Raw genomic sequence first — 18,915 nt, forward strand, 5'->3', positions numbered from 1 at the left:
TGAGAGCAACTGTGTTTATGTGGACAAACTGATGTACACAACCAACTATATACATTTGTTTTAAAAGTTTTAATAATATCAAAGAAAATATGTGCAAGTCTAAACAGAAGACATGATAAAGTAATGTACCAAAAGCCATCCATGTTTGCTTAATTCATTACTTTAAATATTTTTATAAGCACATCATTCTTCTTAGCTAGTATTGTTGGAACCCAGCTGTCTGCTGACCCCGCCCCCTGATGGTGGGCGGACACTCATGGCCATGTCACCTCTACCTCATGACTTACCTGGCTTTTAATGTGCATTACCTGGATGCCATTACCTGGCTGCTCAGGGAACTCAGTTACGCATGTGCAAGTTTCCTTTTTAAAGCAAGCACGCCAAGCACACCAAGCCAGCCTCTCTCTTTCTCCCTCTCCTCTCTTGCTCCACATCTCTCTTGCCCTGCTCCCCTCTCTTCTCTTTCTCCCTCTTTCTCTTCTGCTCTCTTGTTCTCTCTCCCCCTCCATTTCTCTCCCCTCTACCAATAAACTCCACGTGAGTGCTGAGTTTAGTGTTTATACTTCATAGGCAATAGTTATAGCAAAAGAACAATGAGTATGAGTAGTTTAAGTTACTCTACGAAACCAGATCAATTGATAATTACTTCAATATTGCAGAGATTTAATATTAACATAAAACCAATACTTACATAATATGTAGTCATAGTGATAAGAGCTAACCTAGTCTTTTTAAATTTAGCTTACAAGTTTCAAGTGGTCCCATCTCCATGACCTCAATATTTGACAGAAGCCATGTCATATATGGAAGTGTGATCTCTGGATGAGGACATCCTTTGGTGAGTAACTATGCCTCCATCTCTGGCCACTTTTGGGTTAGGGCAGTCACCAGTTCTATTCTTCAGCCATGGACCCTGAACTTGGATGTGCTTGTCTTCGGGCCCTGTGTCAGTCATCTCTCTAGGACTCAGGCTTCATTTCCCTTCTGAAATTACGGGTACTTTCTCTTATGTGCTGTAAGTAGTGCTTTACTTATATCTGTATACCTTCATTCATCTTGCTTATATTGTGGCTAACTTCAGAAAATTTGGCCAGACAAAGGGATTGAGTACTAGAACTCTGATTTTTTTGTGTGTGTGTGTGTTGTAGACATATCATTTGAGACTGAATATCCCATAGTTACTTTTTCCTCTCCATCTTCACCAGTTATTGGTTGTTTATAATGACCTACTCTGTTGCAAAGAGAATTTTCTTTGTTGGGGATGAGAGCTACACTTACCCATGGTTAGAAGCATAAATACCAGGCATGAGTTTCCTCATGCTAACCAGCCTTAAATCCAATTAGACAGCTATTAGGTACTGCATGGATATAAGGGCTACTGTTGTGTCTTTAGGGATCTCTTTCCAGGCTAATCATTGTCCTGGCCCACAGTTGTCTCCTATGGGTAGGAATATTGAATGTTTTCCAGCCATGGCAGATTGCACAGCATCTTCTGGTTTTAGAGAAATAAGTCATCAGGGAGGGGGATTTTGGGTCAGATCTAGCTTATTCTTCTAAGACATGTATGTAAATGAAAGGGTGTCTTCAGAAACAGAAGTTCACCTTCAACTTATGGAAGGCAGCCAAGGGCAACAGAAATACCCTATACTGTTTAGGAGTGCCTTGAACTCACTCACTTTTCTAATAACTCAAAAGTAGGTTTTTCATTCCTGGCACTAGTGCATTTTAAGATTATGGCTCTTGTGAGGAGCCTTACCACTCAAAATCTTTTTTCTTCTCTTTTTTCTTTCTTATTTTTTATTTATTTTATATAACCAAGTCCATTTAAATGAAAACAAACATTTATACACAATATTTGGGAATTTGAGCTTCGTTCTTCCCAAACTACTTCCTGCTGGTAAGGGGCGCTGTCATGGGGGATTCTAAGAAGATGCAGAAATCCTGGCTGTAGTCTATAAGGCTGCTTTGTCCAGCTGTTTTGAATGTAGGATCACCAGGTACTCTGTTTCAGGCGGCCTCGCTTGATCAAACCACATTAGTCTGGAAAGAATCCACAGCTTTTCATTTTCTGTGGAAACAAAAGGAAACAAAAGGAAATCCTTTTCCTCAGTAACTTGTCCTTGAATTTAAATTTTGGAGTCAAAGCATTTTTTTTTAATTTAATTTATTATTTTACATGTCAATCCTAGTTCCCTCTCCCTCCCTCTCTTCCTCCCTCTCTCCCTTTTACTCACTCTGCCCTCTCACATGCACCCTAACCACCCTCCCCTCCCATCCCCCCACCCCAATTCCATACGTAGAGGAATGCCATCCAGTTGGGGTCATGTAGATCTGACAGGTCCTGTGAAGTAGGGACTAGGGCTTCTCTCCTGTCTCTAGTTTAAGGCAGTTATCCCTCCATGGGGGTTGTGTGAGCAAGGTCCATTTGTGCACCAGGAATACATCCTGACTCCATTGTCTGAGGTCCCTTAGACTGCTCAGTTCTTCTGGCTGAGACCCATATTCAGGGGGGTCTGAGTCAGTCCCATGCTGGCTTCCCAGCTATCAGTCTGGTGGTCCATTAGCTCCTCCTTGTTTGAGTAAGCTGTCTCTATGTGTTTCTGCAGCCTGGTCTTGTCCTCTCCATCTGCATCTCCAAAATATACAAAGAACTCAAGAAACTAGTCAACAAAACACTAAATAACCCTATGAAAAAATGGGATACAGAATTGATGAAAGAATTCTCAATAGAGGAAATCAAAAAGGCTGAAAGACACTTAAGAAAGTGCTCAACATCCCTAGCTATCAGGGAAATGCAAATCAAAACAACTTTGAGATACCATCTTACTCCTGCCAGAATGGCTAAAGTTAGAAACACCAATGATGACTCATGTTGGAGAGGATGTGGACAAAGGGGAACATTCCTCCACTGCTGGTGGGAGTGCAAACTCATACAGCTATTTTGGAGATCAGTATAGCGGTTCCTCAGGAAAATGGGAATTAGTTTACCACAGGACCTGACAATCCCCCTCTTAGGCATATACCCAAATGATCCACATCCATGCAACAAAGACACCTGTTCAACTATGTTCATAGCAGCACTATTTGTAATAGCAAGAACCTGGAAGCAACCTAGATGCCCCTCAATTGAAGAATGGATAATGAAGATATGGCACATCTACACAATGGAATACTACTCTGCATAAAAAAATAATGGTATCTTGAACTTCACAGGCAAGTGGATGGCACTTGAAGAAACCATCCTGAATGAGGTAACCCATTCACAAAAAGAGTAACATAGTATGTACTCACTTATATATGGAATTTAGACCTTGAGCAAAGGATCAACAGTCTATAATTTACACCACCAGAGGAACTAGGATACAAGGTGTATTCCAAGAGATTCATATAAAGTTCCTCACAGAACCGGGAAGGGACAAGTCCCCCAGAGGACAGGGGAAGTGGGGGGGGGCAGCAAATGGAGAGAGAAATAGGAGAAAATGAGGGGGAGGAAAGGTAAACATGTGCAACTAGGAAGATTGAGCCCGGTTAGGAATAGAAGATAGGAGAGAGTGTGTGTGTGTGTGTGTGTGTGAGAGAGAGAGAGAGAGAGAGAGAGAGAGAGAGAGAGAGAGAGAGAGCATAAAAGAGGGAGCCAATATTGTTTTGAAGATAAAAGTGAACACAAAGAAAGGTCTAGAGAACTACATGACTGCTGCCAACTAACAATTTGAGCATCCCTGGAAAGGCTACCATAAAGGTCCTTCCCAGACAGTGAGATCAACAACTAACTTATCCATGGAGCCCTCATCTAATACCTGTTGGAAACAGGAGCAAACACACATACATAAACACTGAGTCAAACTAGAACCTACAACTCTTATTTCTTATCCAGTGTCAAAGACTTCAGTGTTATATTAAATAACTATAGTACTTTGGAAGTGTATGCATTGATGTATCTATGCATCTAAGCATGTATCCATCTATCATTCATCCATCCTTTCATTGATTTATCTTTCTATCTATCTGTCTATGTATCTATCTATGTATCTATCTATGTATTAACTGTTATGTTAGGGTAATACATTTGAGAAGTTTAGATACTGGTTCTATCTTAGATAATCCCTTTAACCTTCTGACAATGGTGAGGCTGCTGACTAAGTAGGCTGAAGAAATAATCACCTGCTAAGCTAAAGTACATTTTTGGACTTTCTTATGTAGATCTGCCTCTTCCACTAGAGGGATCAAAGCACAGTAGGTAAAGAGTGGCTGGTTCTGCTGGTAAAGTATTACAATTTTTTTCAGAATCTGTTCTTAAGCTCCTGTGTTTACTGTACAGTAGATTATGGTTTTGCTGTTGGCCTTCAACTTTCCTTTCAAAATAAAGATGTAGAAGGTGGGAGTCTTCTGTTTTGCATTGATGCAGAGATAACTTTCAGTGCCATATCTTGGGAAACAGATGAAAGAGGAAGAAAAGTAGAACATGGGCACCAAATCAGGGAGGTGTGTGAGTCAGTACAGAACGCACTAGAAATAACGTGCTACACAGACCATGTGACATGCAGAGATATTTTGCCTGCTGGCCTCTTGCATCTAGTTGGCTTCCTCAGGACAGTCTCCTCCAGATGCCCTGTCAAGGAGGAAGAAGGAAGCTGGATGCTTATTACAGCACTTTCTTCTTCTACTCAAGTTGACACTGCTTATAAGGAGGACTTTCAAATGATAACCTAGATGCTTCTTCTTGAGAGAATAATACTAGCCTGCAGAGAAAGATGGGTTTGGTGGAGAGCTGGAGGCAGTGCTATTGTTCAGGGACACCTGGTTTGGGCTCTATTTTCTCACCCAGATGCAAGCTACATTAGGAAGGGCTCCATTTACCTTTACTATGGTTTTTTATTGCTGCTTATCTCCTTTGGCAACCTTTCAGAAGGAGGTATGCCATGATGTCTTGGAAGAATTCATACAGTTTTGTTAACTGTTTCTCAGCATTATTTTGTAAGAGTTGCAAGGATAATCATGACTTATAGTAGACATAATGTATCAAAAAATCCCTTTAGTTAAAGGATATAGTTATTTCCATCATTAATTTTATTTTGGGACAAGTTAGCATTGAAAGGGATCCTGGGATGACATTAATGTAGCTTATTTTTTTTTTATACATCCTTTGTCAGGAAAAACAAAGCCCATAAATGTAGCAATCTGTTGCTACACCAGACTGGTTGTGAGAATAATGGTTTCAAAAACATGTACTAGGCAATTTTCTAGTAATGTCCATGTTCTCTTGCTGTATTTACTGACATCTTAACCCACACAGGAATATGTCCTTCTTGTGAGCTGTGCAAATAATCCTAAAAACTACCTTCTTGAGTTTTTGCCACATTAAGTCACACACATTGCCTGAGAATTCCTCTCATGTACTTGGCATGGTCCACTTGTGTGCTGGGAAATATAATATATAAGATTCTGGGAAATTTATTTAGTCAGCTTTCATTTCTTTTAAAACGTTAGTCAAGTTTGTAAGGTAGTTCAGTTAGTAGTGGGTTCTGCAGTGAATATGACCTGAGTTTGATCCTTAGGACACTCCCAACACACACACAAAACACACTCACACACACACACACACACACACACACATACACACATACACAGACACACAGACACACACACACACACTAGCGGAGGGGAGAGAGAAAGAAAATTTAAGAAAATGAAACTGAGCATTCCTTATCTGTTTCTCTGCTTCTATGGCAAGCTAATTAAAGAAATGACATGAGAAAGGACAGTCTTTCTGGATCTCATCATCCTTTTCCAAAAGCATACTGGTGACTTCATTCAAAATCTCCCCTTTCTTCACTGTCCAAGGGATGTAGTTCTTCTAGATATTGAAGCAAAGCTGTAAAGCTGTTCCGGTTTATTTCTTTAGTAGAGGAGAGTATTCTTTCCTGTCAACATTTCTTTGTTATATGCTACTCTGTTTTCATCTCTCTGATTTTGAAAGCAGATATTATTTTTCTCAAGGATATCCTCAAATGACAGTTCTTTTAGAAGTGAAGTCTAATCATTCAACCACAACTCTTTATAAAGTAAAAGAGAAAAATAATTTCTCCTTTCTGTTATCAGAATATAATTTCTTACTCTTACTCTTACTTGAAGCCTCATGTGGCCTAGAAAATTGAATAAAATACCTAATTCCTAATTACATTCAGCATATTTTTTTTTGCTTCCCAGGCTCAGTCTTAATATAACATTGTCCTTTGAAAGGACAAACCATTACTTTTCATAGACACAGTATTTCAGAATCATTTTCTCTGATAAGGATGTACTGGCAAAAGGAGACTATGCTACATAAGTTAAGAGGAAAGGAGAGGACAACCATACAAGGATCAAGAGCCAAGAGGCTGGGACTGCTAGCTAATTAGCTAATAAGGCATTTGAAATTTTCCGAATGAATAAAATAATAGTTTTAATCTGCATACACACAAAGAGACAAGTCTGATAAAACATGATTTCGGATATATCAAGAGAGACACATGGGTTGTGCTTATCTCATAAAGGTAGGAATAGTGCAAAAGCTTAGCAGAAAATTGAAAGTCATTTCATTTGTGTCATGAATTACACTTAGAATTATAGAGGTGTAAATGTGAAAACCTAGATTTTACATTCCCAACCTAGTTCTTTTGTAGCTGTATTAAAATCTTATAAGTGGGTGAAGAATGAAGTTAGGCAGTTTTAATGGTCCAGTTATCTTTGAGATGAGAACAGCAGGAGTTATGCTGTGGATACAGGTGTATCATTTATCAGAATCAAATCTATCTGATAATTCTTAAGGAAATTTTCTTAATGTGATTGATTGTGAATGAAGCTGATACAATACTTTCCATGATCCAAATGAGCATTTTTAAAATTTATTTATCCAGTATAAAGTAAGTTGAGATGCTAATTTTTTCTCAAGGGAATGAATGAATCATAATACACCTTATACACCTTTTTCTGTGTGTGGAGAAAAGTCAAGTACATAGTATTTTGAACAGGATGTTCCTTTAGAAACCAATTGATATTGCAGCTCTCAAGTCTCTTTGGATGCTGCTTCAGTACAGTATGTCTGGCATCATGATGCTGCTCTTGTTCGCTTCTTGAAGGTAGACATACAGTTCAGGAAATTAAATCCTTGGTGATAAACACTTCATCTTGCTTTTCTCTACTTAGATGTAGTGACTTGACTCTAAATATTCTTTTCTCCCTGGATTCCTTGATAAAAAGTGTTTCAACCTTTTACTATGGGTTTAGTTGCATTGCAAATGAAGCAGATAATACAGCAAGGCTCAAGACATGAAACTTGAGTTTTAGGAAAAGGAATCAAGTATCTGCATGTGTATTTATTAATTATGATCATTATAATAGATCTCTAATCTTTAAACTACATCAAAGATATGCTCATGTGAGTTCTAACAGCACAAAATAATCAGTTTCATCACAGACTGAAATAATCATGGGAAAAGTTTTATTTTAAATGGTTTTAGCTTTATTATATTTTATGCTTTTGACTTATTAGCTCTAATGTTATTTCAGCTGCAGTTCTAAAGTTAGAAACATTCTAAAGCAGCATCATTGCATCCATTCTGTCAAAACCATGCAGAAACTCCCTTGTGGTTGAATAGATGAAAACAAATAGGAAAAAGATCAACAAGAAGACAATAACAAGAATTGTTCAAGTCCAGGAGTTAAGGTCATCACATGGGAACCCACATAAACCACTGTTCTGGGCTCATAGGAGTTCACAGACTCTGCACCAATATCTAGGGAGCCTGAATGAGACTGACCTAGGCCCTCTACATAGATGTGACAGCTGTATATCTCAATCTACTTGTGGGATGCCCAGTGATGGAAGCAGGGCCTGTCCCTTAATGTTTGGCTGATTTCCAGGATCCTATTCCTAATATTTTGTTGCTTTGCCTAGCCTTAATACAATGGGAAAAGCTTGGTGCTTCCTAAACTTGATATGGCCTAATACTCATAGGAGGTCTGCCCTTTTCCTTAACAGAAACAGAAAAGGAATGATTTATGAAAAGGTAGGAGGAGAGGAGGAATGAAGGGAAGGGAAACTGTGATCAGGATGTAAAATAAAAAATTCAATTAATAAAAGACATGCTATGAATAATTACCAAATTTAAAAAATGCAAAGAAACCATTCTTAGTGAGGTAACCCAGTCACAAAAATACATACATGGTATGTACTCACTTATATATGGCCTTTAGACATAGACCAAAGGATCACCAGCCTAGAATCTACATACTCAGAAAAGCTAAGAAACAATAAGAACCTCAGGAGAAACATATGTGGTCCCCTGGAAAAGAGGAAAGGGACAAGATCTCCCAAGCAAATTGGGAGCACGCAGAGAGGGGTGAGGGAGTCAGGGAGGAGGGCAGAATTGGGAATGACAGGGCAACAAGATTGATTCAGGGAAAGAATAGAGGAGAGCACAAAAAGAGATACCATGATAGAGGGAGCCGTTATAGGTTTTAAGAGAAATCTGGCACATTGGTTGACATGATAAATAGACAAAACCACAATAACACTTTCCACTCAGGTGCTCTGTAGACATAATATGATCTTGAGCAAAAGACTAGAGAACACAGTGGAACAAAGGGATAATATTCACTGTCCAGAAATGTAAAAGGTTTGGAATTAATACTAAGATTCTCAGCTACTCAAATGAATCAGTAGACATTGAAAAATTCATTCTGAGGCAGAAGAAGAAAATTGTATAAGAACCACTGGGCTGAGACTGCCTGAAACAGAGTACCAGGTGATCCTACATTCAAAACAGCTGGACAAAGCAGCCTTACAGACTACAGCCAGGATTTCTGAATCTTCTTCGAATCCCCCATGACAGCACCCCTTACCAGCAGGAAGTAGTTTGGAAAGAACAACGCCCAAATTCCCAAATATTGTCTATAAATGTTTGTTTTCATTTAAATGGACTTGGTTATATAAAATAATAAAAAAAAAAGAAACACTGGGACGTATAAAGCAAGGGGTTGGCAAATACAAGAATGATACAGCTTGATCACTGTTAAGCAGAGATTAGAAACTTAAAGCAGAATTTAACTACCTTCCCTCTCGTCTTCTTTCTTCTCTTAGTCTTATTGATGCATAAGTAAGAATTGACATATCATCAGTGGCTTACATTTTTTTACTATTTTCTCAAGATATAACACCTCTATACATATGTCATATATTTTATTGTTATTTGCAAAGTGTGTAGTCAAAATTAAGTCACAGAGAAAAATACTAAAATACCTGAAGGTGAAATTAATACAGTTTCTGAGAGTTAAAAAAAAATCTAAAAGGCTAAGAGATCTTTTAAATGGACTCCTCTTTAAGAATCTACTCTAAAAAAATAGAACATTTAAAAATAATAATTAAAACCCAAGCACCCTGGAAATATCCTGGAAGAGTGGGTAAAAGATTGTAAGAAACAGTGGACAAGTATATCTTCTGACAGATAGTATCTTCTATGTGTAACAGGGAAACTGCACCCACAAAATCTCAACAATAAGGACTCCTAAGTTCAACACAATGATAACGCTAGTGAAGAAAGTGATCTCACAAGCCTTTGCCCCTAGATTAATATTTCTGTTCACCAAAATGATGCTGTTGAGAGAATAAAAAGAATTCTTCTCTAACCAAGAACACCCTGATAGGTTATACAATCCTAGCAATCAGCTCTAAATGCACACACATAAGAAGAATACTAAACGGACTTAGCAGAAGATATTTGTGTGTGTGTGCATCTGTGTTTGTATGTATGTGTGCATGTGTGCACACATTTATGTATGTATGTGTGAATAGTAACTAAATTAGAGATGTGAATTGAGATGGAGCAGTGGAGGGGAAAGGAGATGAGATGAAATGATACAAATACAGAACTTATGCATGAACTTCTAAAATTAATAGAATAAATGTAAAGAATTTATTAAAAATAAAATGAAAGGCGAAACCTAGGCCGCCAAGACGATGGCTGGGGAAATATCATTTTTTTTCACTTAAAAATGTCAGATCAAAACAGGGATGGAAATCAGTGTTAAACGAAAATAACTAAAAAGCTTAAAAACACACATATTTCTGGTTAAATTTTTAAATCACAAATTTTCTCCTAAATTTTGTTGTGTTTTCTCATAACAGCTTTCTAGAAAAGTTTCACAGAACAAGTCTCTATCTCTCTCATCACTAGCTGTATAAAATACATAGTTACTATAGTTATAGATGCCATACCAGAATGCTATTCATAATTTTATTATTTCATGAGCTTGGAGCTCATATTCATATCAAAATTCAGCTTAACCTCACTTTTCACTGGCCTTTTAATATCATATGTAAATATATGAAAGTAATTTGTATAAGTGCTGTGGGCATATATCTAATCACATAATTGAGTACCCTCTCACACACATACCTGGACTGCACTAGATATAAAAATCAATTTAAGTTTTCTGTCTCTAGTTGGATAAAAACTTTAGTAATGAGAAGACTTTAGCCTCAAGTCTTGTTTTACCAGAGTATGGTAGAGGGAATAGCTATAACCAATAACAACTCTTGTTCTTTTCTGATTTCTGTTGATTATGTTTGAAGCTGCTAAAATTCTAATCTTTAAATAAGGAAATAGTCACTTTATCCAGATTTTTTTTGAGGCCTATAGTACTCCTTTGTCTATAGTCATATCATTCATTCCAAATTAACCCTTTGCCTTTATATGGCCTACAGATTTATTAGGATCAGAATGTTCAATATAGTCTAGAGGAAGTAGGAAAAGAGTCAAAGCAGACATTTGAAGACACTGGGGAACACAGATGTTCTGTTTCTTCTACCATTTCCTAACTCCTTTTTCCATCTTCTCCTGTGAGGCAAATAAAAAATACAGTTCACAGGTCATAGAATGCTCATTGTATTTATATATTAAGGTAAAGTTTACTATTGCTACGTGATTAGCAGATATGTGAAGTTGCTTATATATGAAGTACTTCAAAAAGCTTATGGGTCATTGCATTGAGACAAGGAAAGACATTGGAGGAGAGAGCTCTGACCTAGTCAATGGATTAATTCACTGATAAAATTATACTTGGGTGGTACTGATGCCAGTTTAGAGAAGTAGGTAACTGGATACATACCATAGAGAAAATACTTTGTTAGAAGCTCCACAAATCTCTCTTCCCCTTTGTTCCTTCATTGCCATGAGGCACGTATATAACCCCTGCATTGTCTTCATCATGTTCTTTCTCTCTGACCTCAGGAGTAAAAGTCTTAGAGCCAGCTGAGCATGAAAGAAAACATTAAGTCATGCACCAAATTAAACTTCCTATGTCTGCCAAAATTCTCTGTGGGATCAAGGAGCACATACATGTAAAAGATTCACAACACAGCAATGTAGAATTATCTATGAATTCTAATGCTGAGAAAGTTTGAGACATGTGACTAATATTCATGTGTGATTGTTTGATGCATGCCCATTGTTAGTCTTAAGGGACACAAAGAGTTCACACATAGTTTTAAAGAAGGAGGCTCTCTTATATCCTTTTCTATTGCTGCAATTCTTTTTTCAACTTCAATTTAATTTCTAATTTAATTTAATTTCTTATTATGTACTTATGTACTCTATTTACATCATTTTTACCTTACTCTCTCCCTTTCCAACTCCTCTCCTATATCCCTCTGGTATTCACGTCATCTTTTTTTAATATGTGTGTGTGTGTATGTGAGTGTGTGTGTGTATTTATCTCTATATAAATATAGCCTATTGAGTCTATTTAATGTTGCTTATCTGTGTATTTGTTGAGGGTTGTCCACTTAGGACTGGATTACCTGATCTTGTCTCATTGTTTAAAAGACTCATTCTTTCCTTCTCAGCAGCTATATTGCCTATAGTTTTCATCTAGGGATAGGCCTTGTAAAATTGTCCCTACTCCATCTTGGCATGTTAACTGGTATTGTCATTATTCAGGTCTTACTGGGGCAGCCAAAGTCTTGAGAGTTCATTGGTACAGCTTCACATGTCTTGGTCCTCTGGCTCTTACAGTCATTTTGTCCTCATTTCCGCAATGTTCCCTGAGTCACAAAGGTATCAATTGTTGTTGGGCGCTCCAGGATCAGGTATCCTGTCTCCTTTGCAATTCGCATATTTCTGCTACAAAAAGAAGTATCTTTGATGAAGGGTGATAGCTTCACTTATCTGTCAGTACAAGGATAGTATTTAGAATGCAGTTAGAAACTATGCTGATTTAAGAATGTGGTTGTAGTAAGTTTACTTCTAGGGTCCACAATCTCAACAGCCATGGGTAAGAGTCTAGGTCCAGTAACAAGCAAGGATTTGCTCCTATTGAGTGGACCTTATGTCCAATTAGATAGCTGTTGGTTGCTACAGGATATTACAATTTCAACTGATTTGGTTCTATAACAGAAAATAAAATGTCCTAATCACCAAGGTTAACAACTTTGTCTCTAAATTAAATTGAATCAATAGAAAATTATCAGTTAAAAAAAAAGAAAAATAAGAATATAGCCAGATTTTGATTACATTGTGAAATCTGAGACTGTGATAATAAAAATCAACCTTGGATCAGGAGGTGAAACCATCAACTAGTTCAAAGGAATAAGCCATAGAGAGTACGGAGCAGTCAGGAAGGCAGTTAGAGATGGACAGGAGGAAGGAATAGGGAGGAACTTGGGGTTTTGGGTTTCTTTTGGTTTGGAACAGATGGAGAGATACACTCTCCCTGGGTCTCTGGCCAAAAATTTCATATAGTTGTTTTCAACCTCTCTGAAATAAAAGCCTCTCACCCCAACATCTGACTCCTGAGTAAATAGAACAATAGAGACTTAGTTAAAAATTATATGTCCCAGCAACAGTAGAGCTAGGGCTTGTGGAACCAGAAATCCTTTGAAGCTGTGCCTGCGTGGTGAAGTGCTGACAGCAGGGCAGCATGGCTACAGAAGACAGTTAAATATCAGTAGACTCAGGTGCAGCCACTAAGCAGCCCGAAAAACAGCATTAGAACCCAAGTGATAATTTCTACTTTGATAGCTCCAAATTACATTTTTGATTTTCCATTCTTACCTATCTTGTCTCTCTAAAAGGCAGCTGCAGATCACAAGGCAGATGAAGTCACCAGAATTTTCTAGTGAGAACAAGAGTCTGAGTTGTAGTCTTCAGCATCACTAAATGATTTTTAGCCTCACTGTTTCACAAAGGAATAAGACCAGAGACAAGCAAGCAGCATCTCTGCTAAGCACAGCTAATTCTCATTTCATGCGCATGAGTCACCTTAGGAGACTGACCAGGTGACCAGCAGTTCCTATTGTGGTGATTCACCCTGTACCTGACATTAGCAGCAATTAGGTTTGGGGCCACCAGGAAGATGAAATGAACTAAGCATAGATCAGAGAACATAACTAGGTAAACTTGAATAATTTAAACCATTCTTAACAGCAATTTGAATACACTTAAAGAAAAATATGGAAAAATATTTTTCTCTTCTCTGTAAAAGAATAAAATACCAAAAATACCTTTTCAATGTTTTAGGAATTAATGGTGTGCTTAAATTCAATTTCCTTTTTTAACAGATGTATTTTAATCTAGAAATTGTAGTGATTATCAGCACTAGACATATCACAGTGTGAAAATTATTTTCCTCCTTTGTTCTTATTGATATGAAGATTCTTCAAGAGTGAAGACCATAGGTCAGGGCTCAAGCTTTGGATTGAGCCCCATGATGAACTTAATTTTTTGATAAATCAGAAGGGAGAGGTATTTAATTTATGATTTCCCTTTTATTTTCTCAATTTTTATTAGAGAAAAAGAGAGAGAATTACACACCGGTTTGGGGAGGGGATGTTACCATCCCATAGGGATAATAGTAATGTCAGGTGATGGGAGATGCCATTATGTATATTTGTTTCTCATACTAGTTAATGAATAAAGCACTGTTGGCCAATAGGAAAGGAAGATAGGAGGGACTAGGAGACAAGGAAGAAAGAGGAAGTAGTAAGGAGGAGTCAGGATGGAGAGCCTGGAGAGAACAGAACCGCCATTCCTCCGCTCTAGGTAAAACCATGTGGAAATACATAGAAATGGGCTAATAATTAAGACAGAGCTAGCAGATAAGAAACAAGTAACCGGGCCAACAGAATTATATCTAATACAGAGTCTCAGTGTATTGTTTGGGGCTGGAGTGGCGGCAGGACCAGACCAGGTGGCGGAGGAAAAACCCTTACGCCTTACAAATAGCGCCCAACGTTGGGCATCTCCCATCAGTCAGGCACATGTTATATATTTAAATTCTTCCCTCCATGCAACAACAGTGCTTGTAGGTTTATATACAGACAAGTGATTAAACATTTTCAGAGGAGACTGGCTGATATAGTTTTATCTTTTTATGAGTATAGGTAACAATTCATCTGGAGATTTCATTTGTTATTTTTAAATTATTATTTAATAGAAAGATTTATTCTTTTTTTTACTTCTCTTCTACAAATGGTTATTACAATATACATCAATTTCTATATTTTGTCATCACTAAGTTTTAAGGAATTTTTATAAGATCTCTCTCCTTCCTTACTAAATCTCACACTCTCTGTCTATAATCTCTGTCTCTCTCTGTCTGATATATTCTCTCTCATGTGCATATGTGCATATATGGTGCATGCATTTCTTCTCTTATTCTCCACCTTACTATTTTTTAGGTAAATATCTTAAAGTGTAAGTGGAGATCGTGAGCTATTCTGGCTGGCCAGGGAACCTCCATTTCCTCCTGTCTCCTTCTCTCCCCACAATTTAGAGCAAGGACGTGTTCCTATGCTAAGCTTGTACAGATACTCAGGATCTGAAGTCTGTTCTTTATGCCTGAATGGTAAGAACTTTATCCATGGAGCTATCTCCATAACATAACCCTAGAGAGCAGGTGTTTATTAGATAAGAATTCTGCAAATGCTTTCCTAGATTTTAGTGTACTGGTTTTATCAAACATTTTCTATAATGATACTGAATTTAGTATTGCATCTAAAAAGTCATCTCTATATCCTAAGTTTCTTTTGCAATTTGCACAGTTCTAAATTTTAGCATAATAAGGTCGGGTGCTACTTGAGCTTATCTAGAAAGAAGAAAATTAAAAATTGAAAAATAGTGGACAGCATTAAATTATACTTGGTTATTTTCATTCTCTAGTACTTTTACAGTTGACTTTGTAATATTCACTATTTCCCATTTTCTAAATACCTTGAATTTCATTTTGGTTTTTTAAAGAAATTTTTGTAAATTGTGTCACTGCATAGTAGGAACACTTTTTTTGTGAAATTTATTCTTTATAACTCTTTAATAATGAAGTATGAAAAGTTAACAGATTTTTTAAATATATTGTATAATTGGAAACTGCCATAAACAAAATGCTTTTGTAAACTAAACAAGAAAAAGAAAGAATACTACATATTAGCTTAGATTTATTTACCATTGAAGCTGTCAAAACAAAGGCAAAATCTCAGTCAAAAAAGGCTAACACAGTTGACTGCTCCATGGATAGCTCCCACATGTTTATCTCTACCTGTTCTCCAAAATCTGTGGTCCATTTCTTATGTGTTACTTAGAAAATCCTTTGATGATACTTTGGCGCTGAGTGTTTTAAACTCAAAGAACTATTTGGAGATTCTTCATCTTTCTCCATTCAATTCTGTTTTGAATGGATTTAGTTAGCCAAAGTTAGGCTAAATACTCAAAATTCAAATCCAGATTAGAGACACAACTTTTTGGGACATAGTTTGAAACACGTTGACTTTCACCATGCTAATGTTGACTTGAACTTGTACTCTAGTACGAACTGCTTTATAATTCTCCCTCTGTATATTTCTCCTTACATCTGTGTGCCAGCTTAATTTGTCTTGATAATCTTCATCATTTGGGAATTGTTTCAACTTGCTTATGCTGGGCATTTTTATTCACTTTTTTTGTTATTGCTATTTGTGACTCTTATTTTTTTGTTATTGTCATTTTGATTTTATTTTTCTTGTGGTTCAGGTTAATCTCAAAATTTTATATAACTAAAGATTACTATTTCTTTATACTTTTCATCACCCTGCCGCTGCATCCTGAAAACTGGAAATATAGACATGCATTATGTGTTTTGTGTGTTTCATTGGCTGGGTCGAACCCCAGGGATTCCTGTATTCTTGGAAAACACTCTACCAATGAAACACTCCTAGAGCACCATTTCCCCAGGAATTACATTTCATTTTTTTCAGTCTTGGGTTATGGCAGATAAATCTTCTATGAACAATCATTTGCTGCCTTTTCTATTATATTGGTTTATTTTGTCTAAAATGAATTTCTCAACAGAGTCATTTCTGGATTTCATAGTAGTCAATATGTATTTTTAAAGAAGCTGCCAGTCAGCTAATTTGTGTATCTAATGATTTGATAAGCAATATTTGGGATATTGAGGTTTTCCACATTTTTGACAACACTCATATTGTTTATATCCTCAATTTTACCAATTTCATCAGGACATACTTCAAGGTTACACAAATGATCCCTTATGCTACTAATGATGAGTACATATTTTTTATAGGTTTATTTTCCACCTAAATATGTAACTTGTAGAAATTCATCTGCACATTTTTTATTATCTAATTAGAATACTTGGCTTGGTTGTAGAATTTGAGAGTTCTTTATATATTCTTATTCTTATTATTCTCTTATTTTACATATCAACCCCCATTTCCTCTCCCTCTCTCTCTCTCTCTCTCCCTCCTCCCCTCCATTTCTTGCCCCCGGACCACCCTCCCATCCAACACCCCCTCCAATACACATGGAGAGTGATGCCTTCCAGGAGAACTCAACAAAATCTGTCAAGTCATTTGGAGAAGAGACCAGGCCCTCCCTCCTGCATCTAGGTTAGGGGAGTATCCCTCCACAGGTAATGTGCTCTCAAAGTCCCTTCGTGCACCAGGGATACAACCTGGTTCCACTGTCACAGGTCCCTTAGACTACTCAGGCCTTCTAACTGAGATACATTTTCAGGGTGGTCTGAGTTGGCCCGATGCTAGTTCCCTTGTTCAGGTCAGCTGTCTCTGTGCGTTACTGTAACCTGGTCTTGTCCCCATTTTGTTATCACTCCTCCCTCTTTATATATTCTTAATAGAAGTTTTTTTTTTTTTGACAAATGTGTGATTTACAAATATTTTAAATTTGTAACTCATAATTTCATGTTCTTGAATTATATTTACAGAGTAAATTATTTGAGTTTAATAAGAGACTGAATAATTAACTTCCTCTTGTGAGTTTTACCTTTGTATTTGTGTATAAAATATCTTTACACAGCCCCACATCATAGAGTTTTATCTGCATTGCATTTTGAAGATTGGTAAGTTCTACAACTTCAGTACATGTTTTTATGTGTCAGAACTTTATAAAGGATTGGTCATGTGTGTCTTTTGCTCATGGGGGCCTAATAACATCTTTTCTCCCTGTGGCTCAGAATCTATCTTTACCTTACTCAGTTCACTCCTCACCTTAAAAACAAATACTTGTTTGTGGTAAATGAAGGCCATTTCTTCATTCACTAGTCTGTTTCACTGATACATGTATTTATCCTTTATGAATATTATGCAAAATTATTTACATTGTTTCTTTAGATTACAATATACTTGCATCATTTCTCTATTCCTTCCCCCCTCCAAACCTTCCAGCATAATGCTTCTTGCTCTCTTTCAAGTTCTTATCATCCTTTCTAATTGTTGTTACATGCGTATACATGTATTCATATTTATTCTTAATATAACATAAATATTTCTAAATATAACCTTCCCAGTCTACATAATGTTACTGGGATATATATCTTCAGGACTGACCTTTTGGTGTTGTATAACTAATCCATGTGCTCTTCTCTGTGGAAGATGGTTTCACACAGTCTTCACATTCATTGGGTAGGGTTAAATCGTCATAATCTTTCTCTGTAGCATTGGTGTATTGATTGTTGTTGTCTCTTATTCATCTCATGTTTAGACAGATGTGTTTGTGAGACTTCACAGATGGAATTTAAGTTTAACATTAGACTTTGGGAGGGATACCTTTTCAGCCTAGACACATAGAGGAGGGCTGAGGCCCTGTCCCAAATGATATGACCAACTTTGAAGGCTCCCCATGGAAGGCCTTACCCTCCCTGGGGAGCACAAAGAAGATGTGCTTGGATTTCAGGGGGTGATAAGGGAGGATGGGAGGATGAGGGAACTGGGATTGACATGCACAACAAGCTTGCTTCAAATTTAAATAAAAAGGAAAAAAATCAGAGTTATTCTGTGTATTTATATGGATGAACGTGTGTGTGTTGCAGGGCATATGCACATGTGTGCATATGCAAGTGCTCATTCATGGGGGACAAGGAGGATCTGGAGTATCTTGCCCTCTCATCTTCTGTCTTATTTCCATAGACAGAGTCTCTCACTGAACTTTGTTCTAGGGTGGTAGCTAGCAAGCTCCAGAGATTCTCCTGTCTCCACTTGAACTCCAGCTCTAGGGTTACATGCATAAACACACCTAGCTCTTTCTATGAGTGCTAGGGGGCTGAACACAGGTTCTCACGCTTGCCTGACAAGCAGGGTTACTTCCTGAGTCACCTTCCCAACTCTCATTACAGCCAACCTGAGCTCCATTATCAGATGTCTCCTCTCACTTTCATCACACACAATCTTGTTTGCTGTAGGAGTGTTGTAAGTCATGATCTGTGGGCATGCTTTTTCTACCATTTGTCCCACTGATTTCCAAACTACATTGCATTGGCTATTCCAGTTAATTTATCTTTTCAAGTAAATATCAGAATAATATTGTATATTTGTAGAAAAATCCTTGCCAAAGAATCTAGCATCATATATCATATGTATTTCTCTATGTACAT

Source organism: Phodopus roborovskii, unplaced genomic scaffold (genome assembly GCF_943737965.1).
Source record: "Phodopus roborovskii unplaced genomic scaffold, PHOROB, whole genome shotgun sequence".
Taxonomy (NCBI): Eukaryota; Metazoa; Chordata; class Mammalia; order Rodentia; family Cricetidae; genus Phodopus; species Phodopus roborovskii.